Consider the following 20,907-nt stretch of genomic DNA (forward strand, 5'->3'; position numbering starts at 1 on the left):
TGTATTCAGCCGATTTTCTGATATTTAGAAGAATATCAGTAACCAAACAGTTTCTGGTCTCATTGACTTCCATAGTATATTTTCTTCCTACTATGGAAGTCAATGAGACCAGAAACTGTCTGGTTACTGATATTCTTCTAAATATCAGAAAATCGTCTGAATGGATTCGAAAACGGTAAAACTCAACTGTTAAATTCTGGGGGAGTTGTAAAATGGGCCTATTTCCAAAGTGGAGTATCCCTTTAAAGGCTTAAGGGCTTAAAGTAAAATTCGGTCATATTAGCCTGGCAAGCGCAGGTCTGAGAAGGTCCAGAAGCTCCATAATGAGTTGTCTTGGGAGGAGATTTTTTTTTTATATAGCCACGACAGGCAAAAAGTTAAAAGGACTTATATCCTGAATAAAAAAAATTTACATGGACTAAACGGCTCCACGGCCGGTGCCCTCTTTCGTTCAATACAAGGGACACATTTAATCGCTGCCATAGTTGGTCGCTTACTGGACACCACCATGCTTACTGATTTATAGATCTAATTGGATTGCCAATTTAAACTCTTTAATGAGATTACGAAATAGCCTAGGCTAATTCCCACCATATTAGTTTGATACCAAATAAAGTCAACTTCATAAATAGTCCTGTATCCATTGCGAACATATTTTATTATTAGTCTTAAAATGTCCATAACATAAAATCATTGTTGAGCCACAAAACTAGCTGCGTTTACATGGACCCTTTTAATCAGATTGACTGCTCAATCGGACTAAAAAACCTTCATGTAAACACCTTAATCGATCCGATTGAGCTCGATCCGACTAGAATTTCGATCAATTTGAAAGGGGTGGTTTACTCCTTTTGTAACCTGAGTGAGAGAACATGTAAACACTTGATCGGATTTAAAAACGAAACTAAAAGGACTGCGCATGTGCAATGACGTTGAAATAGCGTAATGACGTATGACGCACGGAACGAGCTGTTCTTCCTGTTGAATAAAGTGTCATATAAATGAATGTTCCGTTATTAAAAAAATTAATAGACATACAATTTCACTCCATGTCTGTGAAGTGAAGCAGGACAACCACCAGTGCTTGTTTTACATTCTAATCCACAAACGACTTTTGGGCGCGGGGTTTTAGTACGTAATAAATACAATCAGCACAGCAAAATGGTTCATGCTCATCGTCTCCAAATCATGACCAGAGACGGATACAAATTAAAAAGACGGATAATAAAGTCTGCTGTTTAAAACAAATACAGAACCATTAGGGTTCCAATTGTGGGTAACCAATTGTGACATATAAATGCGCACATCAACCCGATCACTTTATTTATCTTTCATGTAAACACCTTGATCAGATTCATCAATCGTATTGATTTCAATCCGATTGTGTCCATGTAAACATAGCTACTGTCAACATACCATAGTTTTATTTGTACTGCGCTGCACTGATTTTTAAATACTGCTGCACAGTGGCGGCGACTAGCGTCTTGAGCTCAAACAACGCTAAGTGATAGCTTACGAATGGTCTTTTCTCGGTCAAGAGGGCATCAAATTCAAAAATTATTTTACAACTTGTATCGACTACATATATGATCCACTTTCAAGAAAGATTAATGTTGAAATGGGTGAAATGCTCCTTTAATAATAATATATTATTATTATAATATATATATATATATATATATATATATATATATATATATATATATATAATAGTAATCAGCTGATAAAGCCTTGTGTAAAGCCTTGTTTAAACTTGACGCATCCGCATGAGCCCAAAGGTGTGCATGGCAAAAATTACATGATTGTAACCAGTGTAACCAATGTAACGGAGTACAAATACTTTGTTACAGTACTTAAGAAAAAATTTCACAAATCTGTACTTTACTTCACTATTTAAATTTGTCAACTTTCACTTTTACTCCACTAGATTTCCTAGATAAAATGTGTACTTTTAATTTTATATTTACACTAAGCATCTTCGTTACTTGTTACTACAAAATAAAATCAGAAGAAATGTATGCAACTGCAGTAAGGGAGGTCAAGCGAATCACGTACTCCTAGATTACATTACACACGCTCCACACATGGCGCTCGGTCTATTTCAGCGTAATGCTTGTTTCTTGGCATGCCAAAGGAGGAGGAAGCACAACTGAAACCGCCATGGAAGCACGAGCACCTACTGAAGGACCTCCCGTTATCGTAGACGATAGTGGTGAAGAAGATAATGTTATAATACACCTGTGGCCCTATTTACAAGAAATGTTTCTGTACATTGGAATGAAAGATTCTTCCTACCAGATGAAGTGCCTCTTATGCCTACCGAAAGTAAAAATTGAAAATGTTGGCATTCATAAACTCCCTGTCCAACCTGAAGAAGTACATCGAGGTAGGTTAAATTAATAGTTATTTAGTAAAGCCACAATGTCAATGTGATTCAACATTAGTTATCATAAGCCGTATCAGATATAGCTGCTAACTGGCTAACGTGGTGGCCAGGCTAACGCTTGTTAAAGGGTTAGTTCACCCAAAAATGAAAATTAAGTCATTAATTACTCACCCCCATGCTGTACCAACCCCGTAAGACCTTCGTTCGTCTTCGGAACACAAATGAAGATATTTTTGATTAAATTTGAGAGCTGTATAACTACCACATTGGCTCCTAAAGGACTGCCTCTTGACGGCCCAGAAAGTCAATGAAGAAAATGTTTAAATATCCCAAGTGACTACCGTGGCTCAACTATATGTTTATCAAGCGACACGAATACTTTTTGTGCGAAAAAACAAACAAAAATAACGAGTTTATTCGACTATTTCTTTTCTTCCTTGTAGGCCAGAACGAGACTTCCTTAGATTTCCACGACGCATGCGCGAGAATTGCGATCTGAAGTGGTGTAAGCTGGTGTGAGCAGATCGCAAATCTCGCGCATGCGTCATGGAAATCTAAGGAAGTCTCGATTATGAAATCTGTGAAAACCACAGCATGCCTGGTAACCTGGACTAGGGGCACTCCAGCCCGTAGAAACGCAGGATCCGACCACGGGGAGAAGGTTTGGCGACAGTTCGGGGTTACTTTGACCCAGAACGTGCCGCTCTGCCACGCCCACCTCGAGACTTGATCGCAAAGCCAGTGCTGGAGCGGTCTCATATGTAACATGCCGAGCGGCGTTACTGCGGCTGCAGCTGCCATATGCCCTAGGAGCCTCTGAAATTCTGGCACACTCGAAAGATGTGTTGTGCGATCACAGGGACATGGTGCTACGGCACCTCAGCCAGTTGTGGCTTCAGGTCAATTGGGACAAGAGCAAACTCTGCCCCGTGCAGAAGATCTCTAATCTCAGTATGGAGTTGGACTCGGTCGCCCAGACAGCGCACCTCACAGAGGAACGCGTCCAGTTAGTGCTTACCTGCCTCAGGTCCTTTCGCGGCAGGACACGGAGAATTCGGGAGCTTTACCTTTCACTAAACATATGTAGATATACGGAAAATCGCAATGGAAGACGATTTCGATATATGTAAATATGTTTAGTAAAAGGTAAAACTCCCGAAATCTCCGTGTAAACATTGTGTGACGTAGACGCGTGAGAGATCACTTCCGGCACAACGTCTGGAGACGGTTCATTTCGGTTCAGTTGGACTTCTGATTCAGATCAGTTCGATGGCTGGTTAACAAGAGGTAAAAACTATATAAATACTGTTCGTTTTCTCACACAAACCGCTCGTTTCGTGTCTTAGTCCATCAGTGAGTACTTATATTCACAAGTCATTAAATGATGTTTAATTTTGACTTCTCTGTGCATGCTCTTTGAGGTGGACCCCTTAAACCTGCATTATATGACTGACAGACAACACCGGTTTGACCGAAAAATGTCAAAATTGAAAATGCTTATGGAAACAAAGACACTTGAGGTAAGCTAAAACATTTGAAAAATTAATTTCAGAGTGAACCATCCCTTTAACCACACGCAGAAGAGCAGTTTCAGTGCTGTAAGATGGGCAAAAACCTGACTGAAAAGGTTCAAAAAGACCATTTATATCCAAATAAAATTGCAATTGCGAAGCAACAACCTTTTCAATGATTTTGCTTAGGAATGTTAAATTGGATATTGGTCTGTAGTTGTCCATGTTGTCCATGTCCATGGCCTCTTTTTTTTAAGAATGGGGGTCACCACAGCCGTTTTTAATTCTGCTGGGACAATGGTGAAAGCCCAACTACAGTTTATGCGTTATGAAGGGTGTGACCTTGACGACACACATCGTAAGCAAAATAGTAGGTGTAGGATAGAGCTGGCAGGATGTGGAATTAGACTTCACAATTAGATAACTTATGGCAAAAGAAGTATTCGGAGTAAAAGCAGAGAGAAGGTTCGTTGAGTGAGCTGCACCAGATAACTAGCATCATACACCTAGTGGGTGCATTTTTCAGTTACCTTATGGGTAACTGTACTGGAGCCTTCAACCAGGAGCAGTTGTCATCAGGTGGTACACAACCTTCACTGGGTGTTTCGGCCCTCAACCACAACACCCTCCAGTTGGTTGGCCGGCAGTGATGGCCAGGTCACTGCCCATCTGCTCCTGGCTTCCAGCTTTCCTCCTCCCGCCTATTCCATATCCAGCAGGAGGCACTGCCTCCTTCCCCATGCGACAAGCTGCTTGTTTTTTTGTCTTTTCATGCATGTCCATTGCTGATAGTAACCGCCAGGTTGATTTGGCGGGGAAACCTCTACAGCCGACCTCCAGAGGGCACAGCCATGCCTGCCATCCCTTGTCCTTTCAGTCCGGAAGAAGGGACTGGTACTTTAAGGCCTTCCTCTCATGAGCAACATCACATACCTCCTCCCAAGGCACTGTTAGCTCAACCAGAATTATTTTCTTGCACTCTGTTGACCACAAGACAATGTATGGACGGAGGGCTGTGACCACCACCTCCGGGAATTGCAGCCTTTTCCCCACGTCCACCCTCTTCTCCCAGGACCTGGCCTTTTGAAGGAGATTGGGCTTTGATGATTTGGTTGAACACGGCCTTTCTCCCTCCTTGACGAAGGTGATCGCCCTTTTCAAGCCCATACAGGCAGGCTTCTTTCTGCATTCCTCCCGCTCCAATATGTCAGCAAGGGACAGTAACACCTTGTCATGACGCCACCTATAGCGACCTTGGGTGAGAGCTGTTTTACACCCTGACAGTATATGTTCCAGTGTTCCCTTTTGCCCACACAGCTTGCGGTTAGGATCTTCCCTCAGCCCCCAAACATGTAAATAACATCAAATTTGAGTCACCTGAATGAGTGTTTTTGGTGATGGATTCAGTATTCAGTGATTGACTTCAATCTATCTGAAAATAATTTACAAAAGCTATTCACAAGCATTTCAGAGGCTGAAATAACATGTTGAGGTGGATTTGTGAGTTTGTTAACCAAAGCAAAGAGTGATTTGGGCCTGCACATGGAATTCCTAATAGTAGAGGAGAAATAAGAGGATCTTGCATCGTTAAGGGCTGTACGTTAGTTAAGCAAATGTTCTTTAAGAGCCAAAGAGTGTACAGTGAGTCCAGTTTTCCTGTATAGTCTTTCTAGGCGACGTTCATTCTAAGTTCAAGAGTGAACCAAGGTGAGGTACGAGTAGATGGAACCAGTCTAGTTAACAGGAGTGTGCATCTCAAGTGTTTGAGACAGAGCATTATTGGAGATACAGCAGATTTCTGACGGACAGTTAGATAGTAGATATTCTGACCATGTAGAAGCCCTCATTGAAGCAGAGAAAGTAGTTGGGTTCACATAATTGATTTACGATAAGTCAGCATTTTCTTCTGAGGTGATATAGATACTGGAAAACTACAACTGAAGTTTATGAGTTTATGATCTGAAAATGCAAAATCAGAGCTACTACAAGAATATTATTCAAGCCAGATGTACATATGATATCAGTACATGGCCTCTGAAGTGAATAGCAAAAGTTACATGCTGAGTCAAATTGAAACAATCCAGACATCATTTCGTTATATTGTGCAGTGTTTTCATGTATATTAAAATCACCATGCAATATAACAGGTGAATGACTACCACAGGCAAGAGTAAGTAACTCACTAATATCAGAGAAAAATTCAGAGGGAATTTTTGGAGGTCGGTAAATTAAAATTACAGCCAGTGACATTTGGCCAGTCATTCTCAGCGTTAGGTATTCAAATGTTTTAACATCATGGAACTTGATCTTGGATATTTAAATAGTCTCATGGCAAACTACAGTCAGCCCTCCACCTCTACGGTGAAGTTAACAAAAAAATATGTACCCAGGTGGCGTTAAGAGGATCAAGTTCAAAAAGTCATTAGGCACCCGCCAGGTTTCCGTCAAAAGTAGCATGTCAGAATCAAGACCTAGCGATCTTAAATTTCCAGAGTTGATATGCCCAAGTCTTTTTTCCAGCTGTGTTGTATCTGGAACACGGGGGTTGGTACAGACAACCGGAATAGTATAAGAAGATGAGTAATGGTAATTCTGAAGTTTCTTCTGGTATATATAGCAAGGCTGGCATATAACCCCTAGTTGTTCACACCATTTGTAAGTGTCGGGAGCCAAGCAGAAAGATCCTTTAAATGTTCTGAGATGAACAGCAGAAAATTGCAAAGCCATCTCGGTAAAAGTACTTTGTTTATTCTCATCAAAAAACAGCAAAAACAAAAAAAGATGGATATGCGACAACATGACCAGTGATGACCAGTTCAACCTACACAACAGTTTATCGGTTTAACTGCGTTAGCCAGAACCGTGTCTTAAAACTCAATCCACAGAACGAAAGGCTACCCAACCATACTAAGGATTGACACCACAAAAGACACAAGACAAAGAGAGCTAAGGCTAAGTTCACACTGCAGGCTGAAACGACCTAATTCCGATTTTTTTGCCCCTATGCGACCTGTATCTGATTTTTTCATGACAGTCTGAACGACACAGATCCGATCTTTTCAAATGCGACCCAGGCCACTTGGGTATGTGGTCTAAATCCGATATGTATCCGATCTTTTGAAATGCGACTTCAATCTGAACGGCCAGGTCACAAATATCCGACCCGCACGTCATTGCAAGCACCTGTAGCCAGCCAATACACGCTAACTCCAACGCGTTTCCTCACTGTTATGGGCCACTGCAGACGTGTCTCTATCTTCCCCAGTGTTGTGCCTGAACGCGTTCAATGAACGATAGTGCATGAACGCGTTCATATTTTCGCGTATCATATTATTCACGTTCTCCCGAAATAAACATACTGTATTACTGCCTGATGAACATTACTGTGAACACGTTCATTCTGGTGTATGTGAACGTGCGCTCTCTGTCAGTATAACTTTGTACAGTAGGGTGCCAGATATAGAGCCTTCCAAGTGAAAACCTGGCTAAAACACATGTGAACATGCCTTAAAATGTAGCGAATAACCACCCAATCTGGCAACACCGCGGCTGCCGGTGACAAAGCAAGGAGCGCCGCGGACACCCACTATCAATTAAACGGGTTTTATGACGAGGTCTGTGAGGATCGGAAAAATCTTACATTTATGTGCAAACTGCCCGTCGATAAAATAATTATTGTCTGTGTTTGTATATGGGCTGTGGCAATAATAACATATGAAAAAAAAAGAACTATTCTGCAAACAACAAGTGACGTCTTGGACCGTTGATTACCCTTCTGCGCATGCGGGTCACTTCTGGGTCATTTCACGTTCACACAGGAGATCACAAAAGGTCGCATTTAATTGGAAATGTGAACGGCCTTGCAAAAAAATCGCATTTTTAAAAAAAATCGGAATTGAGCATTAAGCCCTGCAGTGTGAACGTAGCCTAAGACTCACAGTATCAGATGTCGAGAGGGATATAAGGATAGGAATGGAGAGGGCCCGCAGCCGATCTGTGTAACAGGATCACAGAGACAGCCAGGTCAGTTATCCAAAAATTTTTGAGGGTGTGAAAATAGACCAGTGAGTAATCCGAGAAGGTTGAATCCGAGAAAAACATGTCCAGAAAACAAAAATGTAACAGCCGACAAACAGGTACCAGCAGACAAAGCCTTGGTTTTATTTTTGTTTCAGAGCTAAAAATGGACAAGCAAATAAACTCTGTGGTCAGATCTAGTTTTTTTCACTTAAAACTTTTAGCAAAAACTAAACCATCTATCTTAAACAAATCTTGAGAGAGCTATTTCGGTGGTCGTATTCTCTAGAATGGATTATTGTAATTCACTATATGCACTATATATAATTGAGAAAAAAGCGCTGGCATGTTTGCAAAACATACAAAATGCTGCAGCCAGATTGATCAAGTCTGCGAAGAAAATGGATCATGTTACACCTTTACTGAGATCTTCGAATTGGCTGCCAGTCAAGCTTAGAGTACAGTATAAGATCATTCTTTTAGTTTTTGAAGCACTACATAATTTGGCACCACCGTATCTTTCTGAGTTGGTGTCCGTTTACACTCCATCCAGGGCTCTGAGATCTGAACATTTGAATCTCCTTGTGACTGCAAGAACAAATTGGAAACGCAAAGGTGACAGAGCGTTTTCGAGAATTAACACAGTCTCATCCCAAAAAGTCATATAACTGATGTCTTGGGATGTCTTTTGACCATACGTCAATATCCGCCTTTTTAGGGCCCCCTTAAACGTCGGTAGATGGCGATCCCGGGCCGTCATACAACTGACGCTTTACCTTTAACGTCAGTTAGGTGACGGGTTAGGTTTAGGGTTAGGTTTAGGTCTGGGGTAGAGTTACTGACGTTTAAGGGGGCCCTAAAAAGGCGAATATTGACGTATGGTCAAAAGACGTCCCAAAACGTCAGTTATATGACGTCTTGGGATGAGACCGGGTTGCGAGAGTCTATCCTATGCTTTGGAACAACCTCCCGCTCTCTATTAGATCAGTAAAGTCGCTGACTGCATCAAGACGGTGTTAAAAACCTACTTTTTAGATATAGAATCAGGGGGTCAGTTTAAAGTAGCTTGGCTTTGAGGTGTGATTGAGACATAGCTAATATTTGTTTTCGTCTTTTGTCTTTTTTTTGTGTTTTTTGTTTATATTCCACTGTTTGTCTGTATGTAGTGGTATGGTACTGTAGGTAAATTGCACATTCTGTTGTATTATGTGTGCTATATAAATAAAAAAAAAAAGGTACCAGCGTAAAGCAGCAGCACAAGCGCAGGGGATATATAATGTCTTATGTGTATGCTATGTCAAAGAGATGTTTTTTTTTTTGTATAGATTTGAGTTTTTGAGGTGAATTTTGAGATTGCAATAGATGTGAAGGACTATAATACGTTAAGAGCTCGCTCAAGTACTGAGCTGGTCCTCACTGCAGAACATGAATTCCAGGGGGAGGAGATGGATCCAGATCCAACTGCTCCCACCTTACATATACCTAAACCTACACATCTCCGCCCCCTGGTCCCTAACCCCACCACTAATCCTACCCATGTCCACCTCCTGATCCCTAACCCCACTCCTAATCCTACCCATCTCCATCCCTTAGATTTGGATCCAACTCTGCCCCCTGGATCTCGTGTACTGCAATGAGGTGCTACTGCAAGTACTGGGGAGCTAAACCATTTAGTGCTTTGTAAGTAATCAGCAATATTTTTTTAATTTATACAATGTTTAATAGGGAGACAATGCAGTCCTGATAGAACCGGTCTAATATGGTCATACTTTCTGGTTCTGGTAAGAACTGCTGCGTTTTGGACCAGATGTAGTTTATTTAATAAGCGTGCAGGGCAACCACTTATAAAAGCATTACAATAATCTAGCCTTGATGTCACGAATGCATGAATGGATTGTTCCGCATTTGGTACTTTATTTAATTTTAAACATATTTAACAACGTATTACCTACACAAAAAAGTAAAACAAAGTAATGGCCAAGACTGCAAACCTCACTCTCGAACGCAATAGGCCTATCTAATTAGTTAGCCTACAGGCTGTTTCTGTTGAAAGTTAAATAAAATGAGGCACACAATTCTGAGAAATGTGACCACGCCTTTATCCCGAGGTTCATAAAAAATAAAGAACTATTAAAAACGAAAAAGGCTACTTACATTCTTGGTGCTTGAAGTGGAGGATCCGGGGATGGAAAGATATTTCTTTGCCATCTGGGCGATGTGAGGGTATTGGATTTTGTTGACCAGGTACTGGAGACTCTTGTTCATACATCAACATCTCTTTTTGAAGCACCAAACTGATGTCCTGGTCTGGGCTGTCCGCGCAATACGTGTCTACGAAGAGACACTCCATAGCAGATAACGCAGTTTTCTCAGCGGGCTGCCGATCACGTGTCTGTCCGGCAGTCCGGCATTTTGGGGGGTTAAAATCACTTTCTCTCCTGCGGTCGAGTTGGGCTCTGCACTTTCTGCCATTTTCCATATAGATCAACATTCAGCAGTGAGGGACGCTGTGCCAGTGCGACACCTGTCTCTGAACCCTAATCAGGTAGCGTGCACGGCCACTCGCAAGACAGACAGCCGCGCCTCTGCTTCCACGGGCGTTTTTTTTTTTTTAATTCGAATATTAATTTTCACCTTCGAATTTCTGTTTTTTTAAAACTATTCAAAAACATATTCGAATTTAGAATATTCGTTGACAGCCCTACAAGACACTGGCATTACCCACCAAGCCTCTAAGAAATACATCAGCGCTGGTGGGTAAAGTATATTCGGCGGCAGATCTATCTCTGCGCGCCACCAGAGAATCGGCCAAACTAGTGGGTCACTCATTGGCAGCCCTGGTGGCCGCAGAAAGACATCTTTGGTTGAGTCAAACAAATATGAAAGAAAAATCTTTTCTGTTGGATGCTCCTCTCTCTCCTATGAGTCTTTTTGATGATGCTGTAAATTCAGTCATTGATAAATTCCAAGAAGAGAAAAAACAAGCAGCAGCTTTTAAGAAGTTTATTCCAATAAAAGTTCACGTTCCTGGGGCTGCTAGGCGGGAGCAGCCCTGGCCGTCTACGAGCTCGTCACATAGGGCGCAGCAGAAGCAGAGTGTCACGTCTCATGCTCCCCCTGCTGGACAGTGGGCTCAGTCATGGCACTCTCAGCCGAAGTCATCTACTAAAAGAACTGATCTGAGGACAGTTGTATTGGCTAAGGAGGCTTCGGCCAAGAAGAAGTCCTGACGCCAAGGCGTTCAGGAAACTGAGGGTGGTCCCCACCGAGGCGGAAAGGTGTTCATCTTTTTTTTAAGGCGCCCATTCTTCCCCGGTTCCCTCAGGAGGCCGTTCTGCCAACCCCGTCTTCATGCCAGGGCGCAGACCGTCCCAGCGAGCGCTTTCCCGGGGGATGCTCGCTCCCTCTGAGGAGGGTATCAGAGCTGTTAAACCAGTCGTTCCCTGCTGGTGTGCCGTTTGCTGCTCAAGTTACACCAGAGGCCAGTCTCGAGATACTGGTATCATTAGTAGATTTTCTGGCAGAGTGGAAAAGCCTTCCAAAAATATCTCATTGCGTCCTGCAGACAGTAGAAAAGGGTTATGCTATCCAATTCAGGTGTCGTCCACCATAATTCAGAGGGGTTCTACCTACAGTGGTGGGCCCTGAGCAGGCTCTGGTAATGGAACAAGAGGTGAAAACGCTCCTTCAAAAGGAGGCTATAGAACGGGTTCCTCCTCCCAGTTTGGAGTCAGGTTATTTCAACCGATATTTCAGCGTTCCAAAGAAGGATGTGGTTGCGTCCAATTTTAGATCTGCGCCTATTGAATCGCTCGGTAGGTAAGCTAAAATTCAAGATGCTCACTATCAAGCAGATCGTGTCACAAATCAGATCGCAGACGCATACTTCCACATTTTCATCCTTCCACAACACAGGAAGTTCCTGAGGTTCGCCTTCGGGGGCGAGGCATACCAGTACAGGGTTCTTCCGTTTGGCCTAGCTTTATCTCCCCGCACTTTCACGAAATGCATGGATGCAGCACTAGTGCCGCTGAGGCTTCAGGGCATTCGTATCCTCAATTACATTGACGATTGGTTAATTTTAGCTCAGTCAGAGCAGATGGCAGTTCGGTATTGAGAGGTCGTTCTCGCTCATATCAGGAAGTTGGGGTTGAGGATGAACGCAAAGAAAAGTGTATTATCTCCGTCTCAGACGACCACTTTTCTGGGTGTCGTTTGGGATTCAGTTTCGATGCGGGCACGACCCTCTCCGACCTGCATCGATTCGATTCTCTTAGCTGTGAATCAAGTAAAGCTAGGCCAGTTAATCACTGTAAAGCAGTTTCAGAGACTGTTGGGTCTGATGGCAGCAGTGTTTATTTGCGGCCTGTTGTACATGAGACCGCTACAGTGGTGGCTCAGGGCCAAGGGATTCTCCCCGAGGGGAAATCCGCTCTGCACAATCAAAGTCATGCGGTGCTGCCTTCGTGCTCTGGTCATATAAAAAGAAACTTGGTTGCTATCCAAAAGTCCTGTGTTGGGGGCTCTTTGTCGTCACGTAACGCTAACAACGGATGCTTCCCTCACAGGGTGGGGGGCGGTCGTGAGTGGTCGTCAAAGCCAAGGTCTGTGGCAGGACCATCATCTATCGTGGCATATAAATTGTCTAGAGATGTTGGCGGTGTTTCAGGCTCTGAAACACTTCCTAGCAGACCTGAGAGGTCATCATGTGTTAGTTTAGTCAGACAACACGTCGGTGGTCTCACATATAAATCATCAGGGGGGCCTGCGGTCTCGCCGGCTTTACAAAGTTGGCCCGTCAGGTTCTCCTGTGGTCCTAAGGGAAATTACTATTACTGAGAGCAATGCATCTTCCTGGGTATTTGAATGTGACAGCGGACTCCCTGTCGAGGCAGGGGCAGAGGCCAGGGGAATGGAGACTTCACCCCGAAGTGGTGTAGCTCCTTTGGTTGAGTTTCAGTTGCGCCAAGGTGGACCTATTTGCTTCCAAGGAGACCATGCATTGTCATCTGTGGTTCTCCATCAGTCATCCAGCCCCCCTGGGGTTGGAGGCTATGGTGCAGCCGTGGCCGAGGTCACGTCTGTATGGCTTTCTCTTGATTGCTCTGCTACCAGGAGTTCTGAAGAGGGTCCACCGGGACGGGGTCAGCCTACTATTAGTAGCCCCATTCTGGCCGGCCCGAGTATGGTTCGCGGACCTGATTTCCTCGCGGACCAGATCTACTCTCTCAAGCGGGCGGCACAATATTTCACCTCGTCCAGAGTTATGGAAATTGTGGGCTTGGCCTCTGAGGGGGCACAGCTCATAGATTCCGGTCTCTCAACCAAGGTTGTTGAGACCATTCTTCATTCCAGAGCTCCATCCACGAGGAAGCTTTATGCCTTGAAGTGGAAACTTTTCACTTCTTGTTGTGGAGAACACCTGCAGGACCCAGTTAACTGCCCAGTGGGTGCAGTGCTGGAATTCCTGCAGGAGCGTTTCTCCACAGGGTTATCCCCCTCCACACTAAAGGTGTATGTGGCGGCACTGGCTGCTTACCACGTCCCTTTCAGTGGAGTTTCTCTTGGGAGACACCCATTTATAACTCGTTTCCTTCGTGGCACTTTGAGGCTGAGGCCAGCAGTTTGCACAAGGGTGCCGACCTGGGATCTGGCCATTGTATTGGAAGGTCTTTCCCTAGCTCCTTTCGAACCTATCGAAGAAGTTCCCGAGAAGTTTCTCATGTTTAAAACTATCTTTCTACTTGCTATCTCCTCACTAAAAAGAATAAGAGATTTGCAGGCTTTATTGGTTTCACCCTCTTGCCTGTAATTTTCGCCTGGCATGGTTAAGGCTTTTCTACATCCTAGACCAGGTTACGTTCCAAAGCTCCCTACTTATGTTGTTACACCTACAGTTCTGCAGGCTTTCTGTCCCCCTCCATTTCTGTCGTAAGACCAGGAGAAACTTAATTTACTCTGCCCTGTTAGGGCATTAGACACTTATGCCCACAGAGCTGCCCTGTGGAGAAAGTCAGAACAACTATTTGTGTGTTATGGGCCACCCAGTAAAGGGTGTCCCGCATCTAAACAAAGAATGAGCAAGTGGGTGGTCGAGGCTCTCTCACTTGCTTATGAGTCGGCTGGTCAGCCTTCACCTTTTGCTGTACAAACCCACTCTACCAGGAGAATGGCTGCTACTAAAGCTCCATTGTCAGGAGTATCTCTGAGTGATGTCTGTGATACGGCTGGGTGGTCCTCACCACATATGTTTATTAAGTTCTATGATCTAGACTTAAGCTTTACCCCTGGGGCACAGGTGCTCTCGTCCTCTGTGCGCTAGTTCTCACATGACGGTTACTTGGTCCTATGGCAACGTGGGTATTTGCGTTCATACAGCGTTTGATGCAGCTCTAAGTTCCCTTGAAAGGAAACGTCTCAGTTACATATGTAACCCTAGTTCCCTTTCGTAGTCACTCCGAGTTACGTTGAAATGACGGAGAATGGGGGGGGTTTCGCATAGAAAGCCAATCCTCTTCGAGTATTTAAAAACGAGCCAATGGCATGAAAATGCCTTGGGTCTGCGGAATTTGCATAGCGTATCTCCGTATAAATGGAGGAAGTGAACGCAGTATGTTTTCGCTTTGGAGCCAAGAGAACTTCTTCACTCCACAAGCCACACAATCTGAGTTTACTACGGTGACTCACCACTTTGAGACGAGCGAATTCTATGGTGTTGGTGTGACGGCGGTACCCAGCGAATTTCACATTGTCTGCGATCTGAGCAGTGGTCTGCCAGTGTGTGTCTCTCTCCCTGGTCGCTTCAACATCCGCGGAGTTTTCTCCTATCACTGAAAGAGTGTGCATGCGGCACCCCTTTTTAAAGACGCGTCTTTTTGAAGACGATCTGCCCGTGTATTTCTGAGTGCGGTATTCTGATAGAATCAGCTGATGGGCGTGAGCGCTGTTTGACATGTTTGGGCTTTGATCACGCTCGGACAGCGCTCGTGGGTGTGTCACGTTCTCACAGTGGGAACGTGATCATTGCAGTGTATAACGGTTGAGACTCAATGAGCTCAATAGAGTGAGATTCCCCTCATCCACAACCCGAACTATTTTCTCCACATGAGATAATGCTTTGGCTGGTGGCCAGGGTGACCAAAAAGACGTCAGGTCTGAAACTAAACCGACGATATTCCTCGGTCCACACTCCGTCTTGTACGTTGCAACCCACGTGGTCCAGAGTGAGTGGGCGGGGTCGTCTGCGGGCCCGCGTTCTTATTCGGTCTCCCAGCTGAGGAAATCATGTTTATCGCCGCATCACAAGGTGAGCTGGAGTCCTCTGAAGATGGCTCGTCTGTGCTGCTGTCCTCGGATGTGCTAGCGAGTTTGATTCAGGGCTCACAGCCATGCTTCCCGGGCTGCCACGAGTATCGGGTTTCTGTGGAAAATTCTGCCATATCCCGAGCACTTAAGGCTGATGATTGTTTTTTGGGGGTGGCGAACCCAGATCCTTTCTTCCCGGATGTGCATGAAGAGGCCGTGAGATCATGGACGTCTCCTTTGACTTATCACGATCACTCAGCGGCCTCTTCCACCTTCTCTGCCCTCGTGGAGGCTGCAGTCTAGGGTGCACTGGGGTTCCCCCCTGTGGAGTGTTCTGTGGCAACATTTATATGTCCCCACAGTGCCTCCACCCGGTGTGGCAGCCCTAGGCACCCCTTCAATGCCTGTAGGTTTTTGTCTACTCCGGTGGCGGGGACCTGTAGAGCTGCGGGGCAGGCTGCCACCTCACTGTATGTTATTGTCATTCTCATGGGTGTTCAATGACATGCACGAGGGTAGGGCTGATTCAGGGCTCATCCTTGAGCTGCCTGCCGTCACCGATCTTGCTCTACGAGCAACGAAGGTGACGTCTGTGGCTCAGGTATCCCACTGGATCGGTTCTGGGAGCTTGGTTAGAGCTCCCCGGCCTGTCCCGCTGGGTCGCCCGAACGATCAGACTTGGCTATGCGACTCAGTTCACACGATCTCCTCCCCGTTTCGGGGAGTTCGCTTATGGTGGTCGGTGGCTATGCCCCGATCATGAGAGCGGAGATTGCCGCCCTGCTGGTGAAGGGTGCAATCGAGACTGTCCCTCCAGCCGAGATGAGGTCTGGGTTTACAGCCTTACTTCATTGTCCCCAAGAAGACCGGTGGGTTACGACCGATCCTATATCTTCGCGTTTTGAACCGTGCTCTGCCGGTCAAAATGCTCACAGCCAAACGCATTTTCGAGTGCGTTTGGCCTCAGGATTGGTTTGCAGTGATGGACCTGAAGGACGTGTACTTTCATGTTTCCAATGGAGACTATCCATCTTACCTCGACACAGACCGTTTCTTCGGTTGCGTTCGAGGGAGAGGCATATCAGTACACGGTTCTCCCATTCGGCTTAGCTCTGTCTCCTCGCGTCTTTACGAAGATTGTCGAGGCAGCCCTTGTTCCCCTTCGCGAACACGGGGTTTGCATCCTGAACTACCTCGACGATTGGCTTATCCTGGCACACTCTCGAGAGCAGGTTTGCGAACACAGAGAACTTGTGCTACAGCACCTAGGCCGTCTGGGCCTTCGGGTCAATCGGGAGAAGAGCTAACTTTGCCCCGTGCAAAGGATCTCTTTTCTCGGAATGGAGATAGACTCGGTCACCATGCCCGCGCAGCTCACGAGCAAGCGCGCGCACTCACTGCTGACTTGTCTTTGACAGTTTAAGGGCAAGAGCACGGTCCATCTGAAACTCTTTCAGAGGCTCCTGGGGCATATGGCATCCGCAGCTGCGGCGACGCCACTCAGATTGCTTCATATGAGACCGCTTCAGCTGTGGCTTCGCGATCGAGTCCCGAGGTGGGCATGGCATCGCGGCTCGCTCAGAGTCCCAGTGACTCCAAACTGCTGTCAGACCTTCTTCCCGTGGTCGAACCTCAGCTTTTTACGGGCCGGGGTCCCTCTTTGCGAGGTTCCAGGCATGTCGTTGTCTCCACGGATGCCTCTACCATGGGTTGGGGAGCCGTGTGCAATGGGCATGCAGCCGCGGGTTCCTGGACAGGACCCCAGCACCTCATGCACATCAATTGCCTCAAGCTGCTGGCAGTACGCCTGGCACTGCACCGCTTTCGAGCACTGCTCTGGGGGGTCAACACGTAATTGTCCGTTCGGACAATACCGCTACGGTAGCGTATATCAACCACCAGGGTGGTCTACGCTCACGTCGGATGTTGCAGCTCGCATGCCACCTCCTATTATGGAAACAGAAGCACCTGAGGTCCCTTCGTGCCGTTTACATTCCAGGAGACCGGAACCTGGCAGCGACTCGCAGACGGTCCAGCTGATTTGGGACCAGTTCGGGGAGGCACAGATAGACCTGTTCGCCTCCCGGGACTCATCCCACTGCGCCCTGTTTTACTCCCTGTCCGAGGGCACGCTCGGCACAGATGCCCTGGCGCACAGCTGGCCGCGGGGCCCACGGAAGTATGCGTTTCCCCCAGTGAGCCTTCTTGCACGGATTTTGTGCAAGATCAAGGAGGACGAGGAGCAGGTCTTGTTGGTAGCCCCCTATTGGCCCACCAAGACGTGGTTCTCCAAACTGATGCTCCTCGCGACAGCACCTCCTTGGCCTATCCTCTGAGGAAAGACCTACTCTCTCAGAGACGGGGCACCCTGTGGCACCCTCGTCCCAAGCTCTGGAGGCTACACGTGTGGCTCCTGGATGGGACGAGGCGGGTTTGAGTACGCTGCGGTGGCGGTGACCATCACTTCCGCTAGAGCGTCGTCCACTAGACACCTCTATGCGTTGAAGTGGAACCTCTTCGTCAACTGGTGCTCTTCCCGTGGTGAAGACCCCTGGAGATGTCCAATCGGTGTCGTGCTTTCCTTCCTGCAGGAAGGGCTGGAGCGTAGGCTGTCGCCCTCCACCCTTAAAGTTTACGTCACGGCCATTACCGCGTCTCATGGAGCAGTTGAAGGTGGGAAAGCACGACCTGGTCATCAGGTTCACAGACAGCGCGCGCACCGCTCTTGACCCGCTCGCAACCGGAGTCGTCATCATGGCGGCGCGCATTGTTTAGAGCAGATATAGGTGGATAAACAAGGTTTCCATCTCATCGCGGGTTCAGATACACTGAAATACGTCCACCGCAGACATGTTGCTTCCGACAAGCACGTGCAGGTCGCGGTTTCTGTTTGCGTCATCACAACATTTCGGCTGTATTGTTTCGGTGATAAAAGTCTTTCGGACGAAAACCGAAAATGCACTTTTGGGCCATTTTCGGCCGGAAATTTTCGCCGGCCGAATATTCAGTGCATCCCTAATATATTATAATTCTTCTGTCTCTCTCTTATATAAATCTCAGCGTGCTCTCGCTCTGTAAAGCCTTGTTTATACTCGGCACGTCCGTTCGCTTTCAGTCGTCTCCTCCACCACTCGACATTGTTTGTACCACCCCAAGAAAGGCTACAAAGTCATCCGATTTGCTAGATTACGTCATCGTAACCTTTCCCTGATTGGGCAAGAAAAATATTTCTCCATCGGCAATTTTTCCAGTGGTTGTTGCTCGTGAATCTGCCAAACAACATTGATTTGATTGGCCTTTGACGGTGTGTATACTAGCCGGTTATCCAGTTATTACTGTTTTCAGCGGAATCTGAGGAAGACGGCAAAAAAGGCCGCACCTCTCTATCATGAATAACTTTTTGATATTCAAGATATTTGTAAAAGTATGTAATTTTGGGCAGTACTGCCCAATCCGTCCTCAGAGGGTTAAACATGCAGTATCACATTCCCAAAGTCACTATATATATATATATATATATATATATATATATATATATATATGTGTGTGTGTGTGTGTGTGTGTGTTTTCTAGAAAACAACAAACATATTACGAAAAAGAACCAGCTAGTTGAGATCTTCAAAAATCCACTGTTATGCCCACAAACTCTCACCAGTGCAAAAATAACATGCAATAAAATGTAGTTCTCGCTTGGCCAATCTAAATTATATGTTTCTTTTACTTGATTTTTTTTGTAATTGGGCAATTTTAAGTAGAGACAGCACTTTTTAGTCTCTCCCTCTCTTTTGAACTTCAGTTTAGACTTTCTTGAACCCCAAACAAAGTTCATTCCTCAACAATGCAGTCAAAGTGTTTTAAAAGAGCACGTCTCGTCCAATCACGCTGAGCTGTGACAGACACTCCGTGGCCTCCTCGAACCCTTGGCGTGCTCAGTCGAGCAGGCGGTGAAAACATGAGCTCATCCGGCTCTTGGCTTGCTTTCCCAGAAACTAAATGAGAAAGACTCAGACCTCTGGAACGTTCACCTTTTTGCTTTCAGGATGTGGGCAGCACATCTGTTTTTTTTCTTTTCCTTGAATGAATTATTTGGGCGGGCTTTATTTTTTGGGGGGAAGGGACATCAGTTTCCAGATGTTTAGAAATTGGTGAGTTCAATGAGAGGCTGTTAGTAGTAGGCTACACCATCTATTTCACCCCTACTAAATAATTTGAGAATGAAATATTTTTATTGTGCAGTAGTTGACAAATTATACACGATATATAAGTCTGCTTAAAATGGTGGTGTGGACATTCACTTTCTAAAATCATCTGTAAACATATTACTGTCACAGATCTGGCAGGTTCTTGCACCAGCCAATCACAACGCACTCCCTCTCTGGAGTATTAACCACATACACCTGCACACCATCTGCACCCTCATCATCCATTTACTCAGCAAATACAGAACACAGCGTACCCAACCTTCTAACAATGTTTTAACAACATGGCTAAAAGGTTGTTTTAACAAAAAGGCTATAACTACGTTTTGTGGTGAAGGTTGTTACAATTGCTCAGGGCCATTGCTTAAAGTTATGTCGTCCAGTGGTTGTCCAGACACCCCAGGCACATGTACTCGTCACTGCCCTCAAATTTGAATTAGCCCTTTAAATTTTAACCAACCTTTGGGCCGTCTTATTCTTCATTTAGCAAGAATAAATAATATACGCAATTATTCAAACACAACCAACAACTTCCTTGTCTAATGTGACATTTATTTGTTCTGTCTAACTGAAGGGCCAGAATAACGTTAGCTGATAATTCATGGAGTTTGCGATCTTGTGTAAATTACAGAAACGTTACCAGTGTATGCAAACATTAGGTATATTTATTGTAGTATTCAGATATCTTTTAATACTTAACATTAAGAAAGGTGTTGAACATCTTCTGGTCAGGTAGGCTATGCCAAATAGTTTTACTTTATGCCAAAAGTTATAAGCCGTAATAAAGCCGAAATGACTTTAATGAGTAACTAATTGATGTTTCAGCACTCCTTGAACAGACAGCGACATGAAAGCTTTAGCTTAAAGTTCTGTCAGGAAGACTCAATCAGCGCGTCATGTATTACCTCACTCCCCAGATAGCAATGAGTCAGCGGTCCGCCGGCGGCGCTCCGGAGATAGTAGAAGCGTCATAATGGCGTAATCGCAAACACGTTTAACGGCGCACCGCCGGCGGCAACCGCTTTTTAAAAAGCGGCAGCCGCCGCCGTTCCGCCGCCGCTTTACCGAAGGCTAACCTTCCGCGGTCCGTCGGAGGCAAACGCTATTTTCGAGCCATGACGGGTCGCCGCTTATTATTTATATATATTTATAGTTATTATATAACTGATAAATAAACAAATAAATAAAATGCAGTTTATCAAGAATAATGACCCAGATAGCAAACTGACATTGAATCAACGTGGAAATATGACATCGAAACAACGTTGATCTGACATTGTTTTGCTCATCGAATTAACGTTGAACCAACGTCAGAAGCGTCATTCTTTCAAAACTAACGGAAAATCAACTTGAAATCAACGCGTTGTTTCAACGTTATGAAAGCAAAACAATTTTCGATTTTCATTTAGCTTTGAAGAATGCCGCGTCTGACGTTGGTTCAACGTTAATTCGATGAGCAAAATCAACGTTGTTTCAATGTCATGAGAGA

The sequence above is a fragment of the Pimephales promelas genome, chromosome 1, assembly GCF_988280905.1.
Source record: "Pimephales promelas chromosome 1, fPimPro1.hap1.1, whole genome shotgun sequence".
Taxonomy (NCBI): Eukaryota; Metazoa; Chordata; class Actinopteri; order Cypriniformes; family Leuciscidae; genus Pimephales; species Pimephales promelas.